We start from the raw sequence: 16,980 nt of genomic DNA, 5'->3' as shown, positions 1-16,980 counted from the left end.
AGAAGGAGAAAAAAATAATCTAACCATTAACATATGAATTTTTTAAAAATATTTGCATTACTTATTTTGTAGGAACCCATTCTTTATATGAAATGTTTGGGTTGAGTTATACCAAATCAAATGTATATATTGTTTTTATTTAGAGAACTATTAGTAACACATTCAAAAATAATATTTAAAAAAAAAGTTTAGCCAGACTGATAATTTTAACAAATTCAAAAAAGTTTAATTAAAATTGTGGTTAAAAGAAGTAACTTAGACAAATATGACAGTTTTGAGCCTCATTGGTGTTTTTGAACTCTGTTAAATATAAATATTTTGAAAATGCTATTTGAATCAGAATATCATAGTCTTAAACTTGGGGGATTATCTCGTCACTCTAAATGTTTATTAAATTAAAAAAAAAATATTCCCCCAAACCCTAATTTTGGAACATCTGAGATATATATATATATATATATATATATATATATATATATATATATATATATATATATATATATATATCTCAAAACATAGATATATGATATATCTCAAAACATCTATGACTATTTCTGTTCTATTTTTCTCTGAACCTTTCGTTTAGTTGAGAAATGGCGCAGGTTAGCAGTGATGGAGAAGACGACCCAAACAAAATCGTCTGTACTTCTCTGTCACTCACGGCCTAAACAACCAGTGAAACCCAGCTTCCTACTCTTCCTTTCGATGTCCTGCCTGAAATTCTTTGTAGGCTTCCCGTCAAATTAATCGGATAGCTTCGGTGCCTCTACAAGTCCTTCAATTCTCTTATTTCTGATCCAAAATTCGCAAAAAAACATCTTCAATTGTCAAAAAAGCGCCACCGCCTCATGTTAACATGTCAATTCAACGACATCTCAAGTTAGTGGCTTCTGTGCGATTCGCCAATCCCAACCATTTTTTCTACTTCTGCCGTTTTTACACAGACACAACTTTACCCTCCCAATAGTATCACAACTTCATTTTCCGATGAACATAAATTTGTGTACTTAAGGTGCTCTTCCGATGGCATCTTTTGTGGTGAGCTCGATTTTGGTTGTTATTTTTTGTGGAACCCTTCCATTACAAAATTTAAGTTATTGCCACCTTTGGGAAATCCTTTTTCTGTAAGCTTTGGGTATGATCATTTCATTGATAATTATAAGGTCATTTCTGTTTCTACAAAAAATAAAGTTAGTGTTTATATAATAGGGACTGATTATTGGATAAGAATAGAGGATATCCCAAATAATTACCGCATCCATAATATCAGAACATTTGTGAGTGGCACTGTTAATTGGTTCGCAACGGATGATTCAAGTATGCATTTCATTCTTTCTCTTGATTTAGAGAAGGAGTCATATCAACATCTTTTGCTACCTAATTCCAATTATGATTCGTCGATAATGTTGGGTTTGATGAGGGATTGTTTGTGTCTCTCTGGAAGTAGTGATATGTTTATGGATGTTTGGATTATGAAGGAGTACGGAGATCAAGAGTCTTGGACTAAATTGTACATTGTTCCCGACATACAAGATCATGGTCTCAAACCTGTTGGACCTTTATATATTTATGAGGATGACCAACTACTGCTAAAGTTTTGTGCAATGGAAGGTGGAAATATCAAGTTGGTTGTTTATGATTCCAAGACTGGTACTCTGAATATTCCTGAGTTTCAAAACAACTATGAACAAATAGGCTCAGATGTCGACATTGAGAGTTTGATATCACCTTAAGCAAGGATTCAACTGCAACATATACATGGTTAGTTTTTGTATTGTATTATTTATTTTTTGTCTTATTTGATTCTTGGTGATTTGTTGGATCATTGATAATCAACGGTTGAGGGAATCTATAGGTTGGAAATTGCTTTTATTTTCAACAGAACTGTTAATTTGAGTTGTTGAGGGAACTCAAGTCTATGGATTGGAAATTTGGAATAAGATCAATGTAAAAGAACATCTGGAATGGTCAAATATTATGTACGTTTTAGTGACTATTAACAAATAGTGCTTAAATTACAGCATGTGCTTTTCTGTTTTAGAGTCTATTATTGATAAGAGGAATGCTAGCAAAACTCTGTTTTGAACAGTCTATAATACTCATTCTCTTATTAGTTTAAATCATTGTGGGTCTACACTTTAGAAATAGAACCCACACAAAGTGGTGGGACATCACTTGTTTGATTACGAGTACGTGAAATTGAAACTGTTTTAGTTATAACATCCAATTTATTTGTTAGTCTGTAGTATGGTTTATGAATCATTATTTTATATAGACTAACAAGTATAGAGAAGCTGAGATTTAGGAACAATCAAATGCCAAGTTAAATGCATTTGTTACATACCAAGGGAAATTCCATGTGGCTATTCCAGATGATGCATCCATTTTGAAGGTGAATGTATAATTTCAGTAATTGTAAAATGAAGCAAGTCCATAGTGCTTCCAATAAAGCCATAGCCTCTTGTTCTCAGTTTTGTCTTCTTTGTTGTTCTGTCTAGAGATAGTAGTTAAATCCATAGACACTATATTGGGCTGCAACTCATGTTTCAACAAGAGCTTGACAGAACTTGTGTTGAACTTTCCTTATCGCAAATCCTTGAATTATGTCATGAACTTGGAAGTGATTTATATTTCAAATTTTCTTATATTTTTTAAAACGGGAGTGATTTTGGGTGGGAATATAATATCCCGCTCTTTTATGTTACGAAATACCTATTGACGACAGAATGTGCGTGTTTAAGTTTGACGGCGTTTTTGAGGTTTGAGCTTGAGGACTATTTAAGGAGTTTTGACCCCAAAATCTTCATTTTTCCGTCACTTTCCCTCTCTAGGTTTTGGCAAAGACTTTGCTCTTCCTTCTCTCTAAAAATTTCGGTTCCCATCTCTTCCTAATCATCATCAATTAGTGTAATCTTAGCAAGCAAGCAAACAAACTAGAAAGGAAGGATAATCTTTGAAGAAAACAACTTAGAGCACTTGAGAATTTTAATCGAATCATGATGGGGTAGAAATGAATTAGGCAAGGAAAGAAACATAGAGCCTTGGCATAGCTTTAAAAATTCTCAAGTACCCCATCATGAAGCAAGGTTTCTTTACTTGATTCTTTGATCTAGGGTTTTTGTGTAAGGTGAGTTCTTAGATAGATAACCTACCTTTGGTTTGAGTTTTCTTAGAGTGGAAGTTATGTTTGTGCCAAATTTTGCTAGTTGTACTTTTCTTACCCTAAAGCAAATCCTTGATGATTACTTGTTAAAATTGCCATAGAATATGTTTATAATTGTATATATATGTTACTGGATGTTTTGGTGCATTGCAGGAATCATCAGGATGAGTTTTGGGTCAAAAATTGCAAATTTTGCACCATAGACCGGAAGAAACTCGCTATTAGTGAAATTATTTCGCTAATTGCGAAATTCTTGAGCAAGCCCAGAAGCTGCACGCCCCAGGGTCGCTATTAGCGCACTTCCCTGGTTTGGCCAGCATGCTTCATGGCTTGTTGGCTTCTTGTGGGAACAGTGGTGCATTCGGAAGATTCTTTTTCAACGTTTTACGACTTCATAACCCTAAAACATCATCTAGGCAATGCCCATAACATCAAACGATTCTTGAATCAAAAATCATGGCAATCTTAGCATAATTATCAAGAACGGCACTTGAGAATTTTAATCGAATCATGATGGGGTAGAAATGAATTAGGCATGGAAAGAAACATAGAGCCTTGGCATAGCTTGTCGAGAACTAGATAGTCATGCATGAATTTATTTTTGTCTAGACGTGGACGATTAGATATCATATTCACATAGAAAGTTTTAAACAACTAGTAAGTGTCGTGTCTCTTGCGATCCACACTAGGTTGGTCTCAAGAGGTTTCCATTAGAGGAAACGGGATTAGCCGTAAGGGGCCCACATGTCACTTAGGGAGTGTCGTTGGTTATACCTTAGATAGGCTTCTGATGACATCTCGTCATTACGTAATTTTCGATGTATTTTTATCACAAAATGGAGTTCACAAGGAGGCTTATGCAGCAAAAAGAGCAGAAAAACTGAAGGAAATACAAAGTGTAAAATGTGTCATGATTTCTTGGTAATGTGACATGATTTAGGAAGCACCAGAAGCATTGATTCGACATAAGCTGAAATCCTAATTCAGTTTCTTGCTCCACAAGGTGAAAATGTGTCACGATTTACTTAAAATGTGACACAATTTGGGAGAAATTCTGAGCCTATTTAAGCTGAAGTCTATTCCAAAAACAAGGGTTACGAATTAAAGAGAGCAAAGTGCGATTTTGAGACTACAAGACGGCCAAGAAGGACGATTTCTTCATCCTTCCATAAGTTTATGTATGTTTTAATCCCTCTAATGATTATGTTATTTGTAAACACCATTATGAGTAGCTAAATCCATTAGAGGTTAGGTCTGAGATTATTCTTTGTAACCCTGATTGATAAATGATGTTGTGAATCTCTATTTATTGTGAATGATATTCTAGTCTTTATTCAATTCAATTGTTCTTAATGCTTTTTATATCCTATCAAATATAAACATGATTTAGTGAGAACGAATGACTACTGACCATAGCTTTCAACTTAGACCTAACTGAATTGTTCTAATAAACATGGTTAGTCTAGGAATGGATAATCGTTTGTTAGTGATATTAGGTTAACGTGCTTAAACCTTCAAGGATTATTAGACCACCTAAGGAATTAGGGGCTGTAGTTTAAGAAGGGGGTCCTAACTCAAGGGATTGATTAGCACTATTTTGTTAACTATCGAGGGAATAGAAAATCATTCATAAGAATAAGTGTAGCATACCAATTAGGGGAACATAGATGATTCGAAAGACCTAAACTCATCTATCTCTTATTCTTTAAAACCAACTTTACTTTCTGTCATTATTTTTATGCAATCAAACCAAATCTACTGCCTAGTGGCAACCAAAAATAACTTTTATACATCCTAAGTTCCAACGTAATTGAATTATTGAGATTAAAAACAGTCCTCGTGGGATCGATATTTGTAATATCCCGATCGTCAGCTAATGGAAATATTATCTATTCAATGTATCAGAGGACTAATGTTCATGGAAAGCGAGTAGGATGAAGAATGTTAATCACGACGGGAAATAATATAACTGGATGTTACTCAAGACGAGTTAAGTATCAGTGTCGTATTAAGCACGCTTAAGACAAGGGCAATTTGGAAATTGCCTTCAAAAGAGACATTTATAGGATTTTGGCCTAAAATATCTCATTTTTACTTAACCGTTCTCTCTAGGTTGAAGAATTGTGGTGCTCTCTCCTCCTTCTCTCTGCCCATCGATCTCTCCCTCTCTTTGGCACCAATCATCTACTTTACAAGGCAAATCATGGTGGTACAAGCTTAAGGGTAGTGATGGTGATTGTATGCTAGCAAGATCAAGCATGGATGAAAGTTAAGACAAACAAGCAAATTAGGGTTTGGATTGGAAGAAATTTAGAAGTTGGAGCTTTGTTTGTGCAAGTTGATGAATCATTTAGGTGAGTTCTTTAGATAGATCCTCCTACCTATGGGTTATGTGTGTTAGGTGAGATGATGAAAATGTTAAGTTAGAAATTATGAAGTTATAGTTTAGTACCCCTTTTGCTCTTAATCATTGAAATTATGTTGTTTGTTGCCATGTCATTGTTCTAAACTGTTTTCTATGTGTTCTGGGTGTTTTGTGTGCATTGGAAACTCAATTTTGAGTTTTAAAAGTCAAAATCACGAATTCTGCAGGTCTGATACTGAAGAACCTCGCTTAAGCGAGAAAATCTCGCTCAAGCGAAATGAATGTCGAATCAAAACTGCAAATCTCGCTTACGCGAGATGAATCTCGCTCAAGGAAGATGAATCTCGCTTATGCGAGATTCCACAACACAACACTTTTTCACACAAAAATTCATGAAATGCAGTGGTTTTGACGAGGCTTTCCCCTGCAGTCTCTTATAACTTTAAAACCCCTCAAAGTCAAGTTATCACTGCACATTACACCTAAAGATATTGGTAATGAAATGCATGAACAACATCAAGAATTTCAATGACGAATAGCACATGAGATGTTATGATATGACCCTTGATATGGGTAGGAAATAACACTAAGTATGGGGGAAAAGCATAGAGCCTCGGCACAGAAAGTCGAGAACTAGAAAAATAGCATGAATCCCTAAGTATCGCAAGTATAGGATTATGAATGCCTATGTAGGTAAGACGTGAAGTGTATTTTCCTTCGCATATGATTATGTAAGAGTATGCACGCAATGATTAGGTATGAATGAAGTAGGTAGCATGAGAAACGGGATAAGCTCCGCAAGGGGGGCCCGCATGTCACTGAGTGTAGGTGTCAGGTCTTTTGTATTCCTTCCAAGTAAGGATGCAAGAGGTTCCCCAAGGGGAATGGTAGAACCGGTTAAGCCGTAAGGGACCCGCACGTCACTGAGGGAGGTATGGGATTGTACTTGGTGCTACTCCACCCTGGGCTTTCCGTAAAATTGAATCAAGATAATGAATGTTTGTTCAACGTTGATTTTGTGATTGTATGAATGTTTATGACTATACATGATTATGAATATGTTATGATACGGTGTTAGCTATGAACAAGTCGTGCATTAGAGTATGTTATGAACGTTTTACCGATGACGATCTTAGGTTTCCCTATTCGTCCGGTTTAGGACCATGTCATGAATATGTATGTTAAGTGTTGATGCGTATATCATATCTTGAGGTAGCGGTTCTAGGATCCCTTAACTGCCCTGACACGTATGATGATAGTAAGACCTATGATAAGTAAGATGAACCTATGACGGGTCTAGTATGCACTATCGTCTAGGAAAGCAAGTCCCCACACACGTATAATCAACCGCCAGGTTGTATTGTAGACACGTGGTGACCTTAGGTTTTCCCCCGTGGTTGCCTATAGCCTAGGATTTAGGGGAACTCACTGAGACATTATGTCTCATCCCAATCCTTATTTGTTTCAGATAAGCAGGATGATTATGCATGTTCGTTGCCAAAAGGATGTTCCATCAAGGGTTCGATCGTATTGCTGAAGGATGTTATGGTCATCAAGGATGTATTTTTATGTATCGACGAGATGTATTGTATTATTGTTTATACGAACGTGACTTGATGTAAATATTATTCATTCAGAAATTTAATGTTGTATATTTTTTAATGTATCCAGTACTAAAGATAACGCTCATGCTAAACTTTCTAGATACGTCTAGTATGGGTGTTACATTTGGTATCAGAGCAGGTCAATTCAGATCGTGCCATGGTCATTAAGTTACAACTAAGGTATTGGGTCTATTGGGTTCCGGGTAAATGTTCTGATTGTTGTTGTTAAATGAGCCTGATCAACTCAATTTAACATTCGACAGTTAGGACAGATGCCTGAGAGCTGAATAGGACCCAGGAGGAAAGAAGTATGTGATGAAGATGAACTGAGAAGTGAGAACTCGAAGCGAGTTAGAGTAAGAGTTTGATCATGCAGTAGGTGGCCGGTGAACTAAGCAAGTAGAAGTACGAGTCCTCCAGGAATGCAAGGCTACAAGAATAGGAGAAGTCGATATGTGTTGACGAAATCAGTAAGCTCTCAGGGATAGAGATATGAGAACGAAGCCAAAGATTTGAATGTCCAGAGTGGACAAGGTTTTAATGTTTGGGATGTTGGATGATGAGTGAGTCGACAGAGAAGTAAGTCAAGCCATTTGTGGCAGAAGAAGAAGTTAAGGAATTATGTTAAGAGTTAAAATGACTAAGGCATTAATTTCCGATGTGCCGTGAATTGTTTCGATTGGTATTAATGCTTGCCATGCAAAAGTTATAAAATTGTTTTTAAGATGATCGGAAGGAATGATGTGCATTGGATTACTTGAAGAAATAAGATTTTCATGTAAAATATGTTTTCTGGAAAATTGAACTGAATAAACTCGCCAATAGCGAAATTTTCGCTATGAGCGAAATTACTCCAGAGGATTTCGCTGATAGCGAACCTGGGGCGAAATTTTCAGTTTTTCCGAAAACTGTCAGTTCGTCCCTAAGGTCCGCAGTGGCTATTGGGGGATTGTCTTCACAATCTTTTACGCAATAAGCACTTTTTATAACTTCAAGTAGCGAATGCACATCACATTCTAAAGTTTTCAAAGGAAAAGACAAGGATAACCATTAACAGAGTCGAATCGGTTTAAGGTAACTTTGAAGGTTAATGTGACAAAAGTTAAGAAAGAGCTTAGACTAAGAGTTTAGAGGTTTGGCATATGGAATGGACGTTAAGGATGTAAGACATGAGACGGAAAGTAAAAGTGGTGAAGAGTTATGTGTGAACATAGGATTTTCAGATTTTGGTGAAGCAATGAGTATCCCTTGAATCTATGTTTTGCTTAATTGACTTGCTAAGGCTTATTGTAATGATGAATTTTAAAGTTTGTCAAATTTTGAAAATAAATACATGCATATGGGAGATTGGAGATGGCGTTCTTGAATTTAAAAGAAATTTTTTCAGGTACCGGTCTGTTACGACTCGCGTAGAATGGGCAAAACTCACTGGAACTAAGATTTGATGGCACAATTGTGTTGTCAACTCATTCCGTGATTTTAGAGTAACGACTAGGACCTAGATTTACTATGTTTTCACATATATAGTGAGGACTCGCCTACGCCAATGACTCGTGTGCTATTTTGTGAAGTTTTCGTGAGAAAGAAATCAACGAACAAGCATTGGTATGGTTAAGCAAAGCATAGCAAGCAAGAGTATGAAGATGTAATGTTGATTGTTCAAAGGAAGGCATGTACGAGTATATGATGAGTCTACCATGGGAAAAAGAATGTGAAGATTCACTCGTCTCAATGGATTAGAATATTGGTAAAAGTCAACCGGTAGGAATCAGAGTGGCGCAACGGAAGTTAATTAGTAAGGATGTTAACAGTAACCATGGAACATGGAATTCAATATTAAGGGCCTTCAGAAGAAGCATTACGAGACAAGCGAGAAATTCTCGAAACGTTAAGTAAGCAAAGGGACTTGTATAGCTAGTAATGGATATGGTAAAGATGTAATGGATGTGTTTTCACCTAAGCAAGATAGGAAAAACTGGAATCACAGCAAATGAAGAGTATGTACTATGGTAAGAAAAAAATGCATGTAAGAGTCGAAAGGTTCCTTCTCGTGACTCAAAGTAATGATTGGATTATCAAGTGTTATAACCGGTGTCTGAAGAAAAGTGCTATACAAGAGAAGGTAACAACAATTGAGCGTTACCCGAATATGATGTTTCGAAGATTCAAGTTTATTGTTCTTGGAACGAGGAAATGAAATGTCGTCATGTAAGATAAGGATCCTATATTAATTATGTATGTATAAATGTGTAACTGGGATATGCATGTAAGTTAAGAAAGGATAGAAAGGAGTTACTTTGAAGATCAAGAATTTTATCATGAAAGGAGGCATGATCCTTGAGTTATGCACGATGAAGTACATACCCTCTTATGTCAAACTTGTTAAGTGAACGCGAATACTTATTATGCTAAATTAAACCATGATTTTGAGATTCCTAAAGTTAAGATGGGTATTGAGGGACTTGGAAAGGAAGTTTATTGTAAAAAGTTATGCATTTATTCGTAACAAGAACCTGTATACCAATGTTTAAAAAGATTTTGAAACAAAGTGTTAGAATAAGTATCGTTATTATTTAACAAGAAGCGACACTTGAGAGTATGCAAATGCTATGGAAAGTAAGGTTTGAAGAAGTAAGCAACAAAGTTCTTAAAGGGTCATATGAGACGTATAAGTTTATGTTGAGAGTATTCAGATGCAAGTGGCCTAAGTCGGAAGTTTTAAGAGCATATGAACTATCAGACTGGTTGATAGATGAAAGATGTATCGGTGTATGTAATTTCGCTTCTCCATGGTAATGAAATTGAAAGATTTCTTAAGGTTCTGAAAAGAGATAAGAAATTCATAGAATCGGTAAGGTAGGAAATGTAAGTAAGAGACATGTGTCTCGATGTACAGTAAGAAAATATGTATGAACTATGTGTATGCATGATGAGATGTTTTAGATACTATCGACCACTGCAGGGCAAACCTGGAATCTAGTAGGACTCCAGTTAAAAAGGCATATCCTGAGTGTATCAGTTAATTATCGGTTACTTATATGAATGTGTTATGTTAAGCAGACAAGATATGGATTTGAGATCGCTAGTCCACACGTGAAAAGGATAAGTTATGATCATGATGTTTTAAGTTAAGCCAAGACTATGAGGGAATAAATTTCGACAATATGAGGATTACGTCAAGATGTTATGCTTTGTTCTTGGTAAATGTTAAGTGATTTCTAAATTTCGAGGACGGAATTTTTTTAAGGGGGTAGAATGTAATATCCCGCTCGTCAGCTAATGGAAATTTTATCTGTTCAATGTATCAGATGACTAATGTTCATGGAAAACGAGTAGGATGAAGAATGTTAATCACGACGGGAAATAATATTATTGGATGTTACTCAAGCACGAGTTAAGTATCAGTGTCGTATTAAGCACGCTTAAGACAAGGGCAATTTGGAAATTGCGTTCAAAAGAGATATTTATATGATTTTGACCTAAAATATCTCATTTTTCCTTAACCTTTCTCTCTCTAGGTTGAATAATTGCGGTGCTCTCTCCTCCTTCTCTCTACCCATCGATCTCTCCCTCTCTTTGGCACCAATCATCTACTTTGCAAGGAAAATCATGGTGGTACAAGCTTAAGGGTAGTGATGGTGATTGTATACTAGCAAGATCAAGCATGGATGAAAGTTAAGACAAACAAGCAAATTAGGGTTTGGATTGGAAGCAATTTAGAAGTTAGAGCTTTGTTTGTGCAAGTTGATGAATCATTTAGGTGAGTTCTTTAGATAGATCCTCCAACCTATGGGTTATGTGTGTTAGGTGAGATGATGAAAATGTTAAGTTAGAAATTATGAACTTATAGTTTAGTACCCCCTTTGCTCTTAATCATTGAAATTATGTTGTTTGTTGCCATGTAATTGTTCTAAACTGTTTTCTATGTGTTCTGGGTGTTTTGTGTGCATTGGAAACTCAATTTTGAGGTTTAAGCGAATTCTGCAAGTCTGATACTGAAGAACCTCGCTTAAGCGAGAAAATCTCACTCAAGCGAAATGAATGTCGAATCAAAACTGCAAATCTCGCTTACGCAAGATGAATCTCGCTCAAGCAAGATGAATCTCGCTCAAGCAAGATGAATCTCCCTTACGCGAGATTCCACAGCACATCACTTTTTCACAAAAAATTCATGGAATGCAGTGGTTTTGATGAGGCTTTCCCCTGCAGTCTCTTATAACTTTAAAACCCCTCAAAGTCAAGTTATCATTGCACATTACACCTAAAGATATTGGTAATGAAATGCATGAACAACATCAAGAGTTTCAATGACGAATAGCACATGAGATGTTATGATATGACCCTTGATATGGGTAGGAAATAACGCTAAGTATGGGGGGAAAATCATAGAGCCTTGGCATAGAAAGTCGAGAACTAGAAAGATAGCATGAATCCCTAAGTATGGAAAGTATAAGATTATGAATGCCTATATAGGTAAGACGTGAAGTGTATTTTCCTTCGCATATGATTATGTAAGAGTATCCACGCAATGATTAGGTATGAATGAAGTAGGTGGCATGAGAAACGGAATAAGCTCCGCAAGAGGGGCCCGCATGTCACTGAGTGTAGGTGTCGTGTCTTTTGTATTCCTTCCAAGGAAGGATGCAAGAGGTTCCCCAAGAGGAATGGTAGAACCGGTTAAGCCGTAAGGGACCCGCACGTCACTGAGGGAGGTATGGGATTATACTTGGGGCTACTCCACCCTGGGCTTTCCGTAAAATTGAATCAAGATAATGAATGTTTGTTCAACGTTGATTTTTTGATTGTATGAATGTTTATGACTATGCATGATTATGAATATGTTATGATATGATGTTAGCTATGAACAAGTCGTGCATTAGAGTATGTTATGAATGTTTTACCGATGACGATCTTAGGTTTCCCTATTCGTCTGGTTTAGGACCGTGACATGAATATGTCTGTTAAGTGTTGATGCGTATATCGTATCTTGAGGTAGCGGTTCTAGGATCCCTTAACCACCATGCACGTATGATGATAGTAAGACCTATGACAAGTAAGATGAACTTATGACGGGTCTAGTATGCAATACCATCTAGGAAAGCAAGTCCCCACACACGTATAATCAACCGCCAGGTTGTATTGTAGAGACGTGGTGACCGTAGGTTTTCCCCCGTGGTTGCCGATCGCCTAGGATTTAGGGGAACTCACTGAGACATTATGTCTCATCCCAATCCTTATTTGTTTCAGATAAGTAGGATCATTATGCACGTTCGTTGCCGGAAGGATACTCCATCAAGGGTTCGTTCGTATTGCTGCAGAATGTTATGGTCATCAAGGATGTATTTTTATGTATGGACGAGATGTATTGTATTATTGTTTATACGAACGTGACTTGATGTAATTATTATTCATTCAGAAATTTTATGTTGTATATATTTTAATGTATCCAGTACTAAAGATAACGCTCATGCTAAACTTTCTAGATATGTCTAGTATGAGTGTTACAATATTTTTACTACTTCAATAGTATTAGGTGCACTTGCCAAACCTCTATCAAGTTTTTGGCGCCGTTGCCGGGGACTGTTGATTTGTTTCAACAAGGCAATAATGTTATAATTTAGGATTTATGTAATTTAATTTCCTGTTTTAAAATTTTCTTTGTTTAAGTATTCATTACTTATTTGTATTGTGCAGTGCTACTAAGGTATTTTGTTGTTTATGCGAGGTAAACAGAGTTCTGATGACTTAAAGTACGATCCGGGGATAGAAAGGACTGCTAGAGAACTCCGGAAAGTTGTTCGGTTGCAGAGGTTGTCTCAATCAGTTCCACCGAGTGCACGAATATCGATACCTATTGAAGCTGAGACATCTTCTTCTCCTAAATCTACAACTATGGGAGATCCTCAACCAGGCAGACCTAAGTTGGGAGACTATGGTCTAGCTAATAACCGTGGTCGCCTGACTCAGACTTTTCAACCTGCTAATCCTATGGCTTTTGATATCAAGACATCTGTTCAGAATGGGTTGAAGGAGAGACAATTTGATGGGACCGACCTCATGAGTCCTCACGAGCACTTGAGTCACTTTGCTGAAACATGCGAGTTTTGTGTACCTCCAGCTAATGTTACAAAAAGTCAGAAGAGACTTAGGTTGTTTCCTTTCACCTTAACCGGAAGAGCCAAAGATTGGTTGCTATCTTTACCGTCTGGAACAATCCAAACATGGGATGAATTGGAGCTGAAATTCTTAGAGAAATACTTTCCTTTGGCCAAATATCTTGACAAGAAACAAGAGATCTCAAACTTCAGGAAAGGGGAGAGCGAGTCACTGTATGATGCTTGGGAGCGATTTAACTTGCTTCTAAAGAGATGTCCTAATCATGAATTCACTGAAAAAGCAATACCTTCAAATCTTTACCGAGGGTCTAACACACAACAATAGGATGTTTCTTGATGCTTCAGCCGGTGGTAGTCTGAAGTCTAAAACTGATCATGAAGTCCAATCTCTAATTGAAAGCATGGCTGCAAACGAATATCGTGCTGATATGAAAAAGAAAGTAAGAGGAGTATTCGGGGTGAGTAAGCGAACTACAATCCTGGCTAACCAAGCAGCAATGAACAAGCAATTGGAGACTCTAACTAAGGAGTTTCAAGGCTTCACCTTAGCCCACAAGCAACAACAAATGGCTGCAATCAGATGTGATATGTGTGGAGAGGGACATGCTAATGGTGAATGTGTACCTGAAGGAACCATTGAGGAGGCCAACTACATGGGGAACTACCAAAGGGAAAATCAATACTACAATCCAGGCATTAATAAGCATCCAAACTTAAGCTACTCAAACAACACTTTGAACTCTCAAATGCTTAATCCTCAACAACAACAGCCAAGAAAGCCTTCGGCTCTTGAGGAAACTATTATTAACTTCATGAAGATGACGCAAGGAAACTTTGAGGAGTTGAAAAAAAAGTTAAGAAGCTGAAAGGAAGAACAACGAAGCCTCCAGGAAGATGCTTGAAACTCAACTGGGACAATTGGCTAAGCAGTTGGCTGAACAAAACAAAGGGGGATTCTCAGGAAACACTAAGGAGAACCCTAAAAATGAGTCTTGCAATGCTATTGAATTAAGAAGCAAAAAGGTTTTGACACCTTTAATTCCAAATGTTCCAAAGAAAGTTGATGAAGTAGTTATGGAGGTAGAGAAAGATGGTGAAGTTGAAAAGAATGTTGAGGATGTAGTTGAAAAAGAAATAGAACTTGGTGTAGTTTAAAAGGAAAGTGATCAAGGAGTAGTTAAAAATGAAAGGAAAGAAAAAATAAAGGGAGAAAAAAGTGAGAAATTGATAATGAACATTCAATCTTGAGGAAGTCGAAGAGTCAAATATTGAAGGACGGAGATAAACCACAAGTTATTCCATCATATGTAAAGCTTCCCTATCCTCATCTAGCAAAGAAGAAGAAGAAGGACAATTCAAGAAGTTCATGCAACTGTTCTCACAACTCTAGGTGAATATTCCTTTCGGTGAAGCTCTTGATCAAATGCCCGTGTATGCTAAGTTCATGAAAGAATTGTTAACGGGAAGAAGGAAGCCAAAAGATGATGAGAACATTTCTCTTTCTGAAAATTGTAGTGCTATTCTCCAAAAGAAACTCCCACCCAAGCTAAAGGATCATGGTGCTTTTATTATCCCTTGTTCCAGTGGGCCGGTTGACATTGGCAGAGATTTATGTGATTTAGGGGCAAGTATCAACTTGATGTCCCTCTCAATGATGAAGAAGCTTGGATGTGGTGAGCCAATGCCAACAAGAATGACCCTCACTCCAGCTGATCGGTCAATTTTTTATCCTTTTGGTGTGCTAGAAGATGTGCTAGTTAAAGTTAATGAGCTAGTATTTCCAGCAGATTTTTTGATCTTAGATATGGCTGAAGATGAGGACATGCCACTCATTCTAGGAAGACGTTTCCTTGCAACTGGTCGTGCTTTGTGCTTTGATTGATGTTGAGATGGGAGAGCTGATGTTAAGATTCCATAATGAACAAGTGGTGTTCAATATCTTTGAGGCAATGAAACACCGAACTGAAAATCCCAAGTGTTACCGAATAGATGTTGTTGAAGAAATAGTTGAAGACAATTCCCGTGACCCTCAACCAACACAACCAATGGAAAGAGCAATTATTAATTCTATAGAGAGTTGTGTGCCAGATGAAGATATTGAGGTGAGTGAATGTGTCAAGCAACTTGAGGCGAGCAAGCAAGAGTTGGAACCGGAGAAAGTAGAAGAGATAATTGGTGAAGACTCTACAAGTGTGCCAACTTTGAATGGAGAAGGAGAAAAAAATCCATAATTGAAAGAACTTCCTTCTCACTTGAAGTATGTATTTCTTAGCAAGGATGCCTCCAAACCAGCAATCATCAGCAGTACCTTGACACCTTTCGAAGAAGAAAAGTTGATGAGGGTGTTGAGGGACAATCAAGGAGCTTTGGGGTGGAACATTTCTGACTTGAAGGGTATTAGTCCAGCCTATTGCATGCACAAGATACACATGGAGGCTGAATATAAACTTGTGGTTCAACCTCAAAGAAACTAAACCCAACAATGAAGGAAGTGGTGAAGAAGGAGGTGCCTCGATGCAGGTAAGATTTACCCTATCTCTGATAGTTCATAGGTAAGTCCGGTTCATGTGGTGCCAAAGAAAAGAGGAATGACAGTGGTGGCTAATGAGAAAAATGACTTGATACTCACCCGTACCGTCACTGGTTGGAGAATGTGTATAGACTATCGGAGATTGAATACCGCAACAAGAAAGGATCACTTCCCGTTACTATTCATGGATCAAATGATTGAAAGGTTGGCTGGCCAAGCCTTTTATTGCTTTTTGGATGGGTATTCGGGGTATAATCAGATTGTTGTAGCTCCGAAAGATCAAGAGAAGACTGCCTTCACTTGTCCATTTGGTATATTTGCTTATAGGAGGATGCTCTTTGGGTTGTGTAATGCGTCGGCGACCTTTCAAAGGTGTATGCTCTTCATCTTCTCTAACATGATAGAGAAGAACATCGAGGTATTTATGGATGACTTTTCTGTGTTTGGTAAGTCTTTTGATCAATGCTTGTTTCACCTCGATGCTATCCTTAAACGATGCACCGAAACTAACCTTGTTTTAAACTGGGAAAAATGTCATTTTATGGTTAATGAAGGAATAGTTTTGGGACATAAAATAAGCACTAAAGGCATAGAGGTGGATCAAGCCAAGATATAGGTTATAGAGAAACTTCCCCCACCTGTTAATGTTAAGGGAGTTAGGAGTTTCTTGGGGCATGCTGGTTTCTATCGGCGTTTCATAGAAGATTTTTCTAAAATTTCAAAGCCCCTCTGTAACCTCTTGGTCAAAGAAAATGAGTTTAATTTTGATTCTGAATGTTGAAATGTTATTTCTTTGATAAAAACCAAGTTGGTGACTGGACCAATAATCATAGCCCCTGATTGGGATTTACCTTTTGAACTTATGTGTGATGCAAGTGATTATGTTGTTGGTGAAGTCCTAGGCCAACGAAAGAACAAATTTTTCCATGTAATTTACTATGCAAGCAAGGTTTTAAATGAAAATCAAGTTAACTATTCCACAACTGAAAAGGAGTTGCTTGCGGTAATTTTTACATTGGAAAAGTTTCGTTCTTATCTAATAGGGTCCAAAGTCATTGTTTTTACAGATCATGCAGCTCTGAAATATCTCTTAACTAAAGGGGATTCAAAGCCTCGGCTGTTGACGTGGATCCTTTTGTTGCAAGAATTTGATCTTGAGATTCGTGACAAGAAGGGAGTAGAGAACGTGGTAGCTGATCACC

At 37.2% G+C, this 16,980-nt stretch overlaps 1 pseudogene; it reads left to right on the top strand.

Annotated features, from left to right (window-relative positions):
- The first annotated feature begins 593 nt into the window (after positions 1-593).
- LOC146936923 (F-box/kelch-repeat protein At3g06240-like) lies at positions 594-1,854 on the top strand (annotated as a pseudogene).
- Positions 1,855-16,980: the final 15,126 nt, after the last annotated feature.

Source organism: Medicago sativa, chromosome 3 (genome assembly GCF_051527215.1).
Source record: "Medicago sativa cultivar Bolivia chromosome 3, Bolivia_mono, whole genome shotgun sequence".
NCBI lineage: Eukaryota > Viridiplantae > Streptophyta > Magnoliopsida > Fabales > Fabaceae > Medicago > Medicago sativa.
Note: the sequence above shows the minus strand (reverse complement) of the source record. Positions and strands in the feature narration are given on the sequence as shown.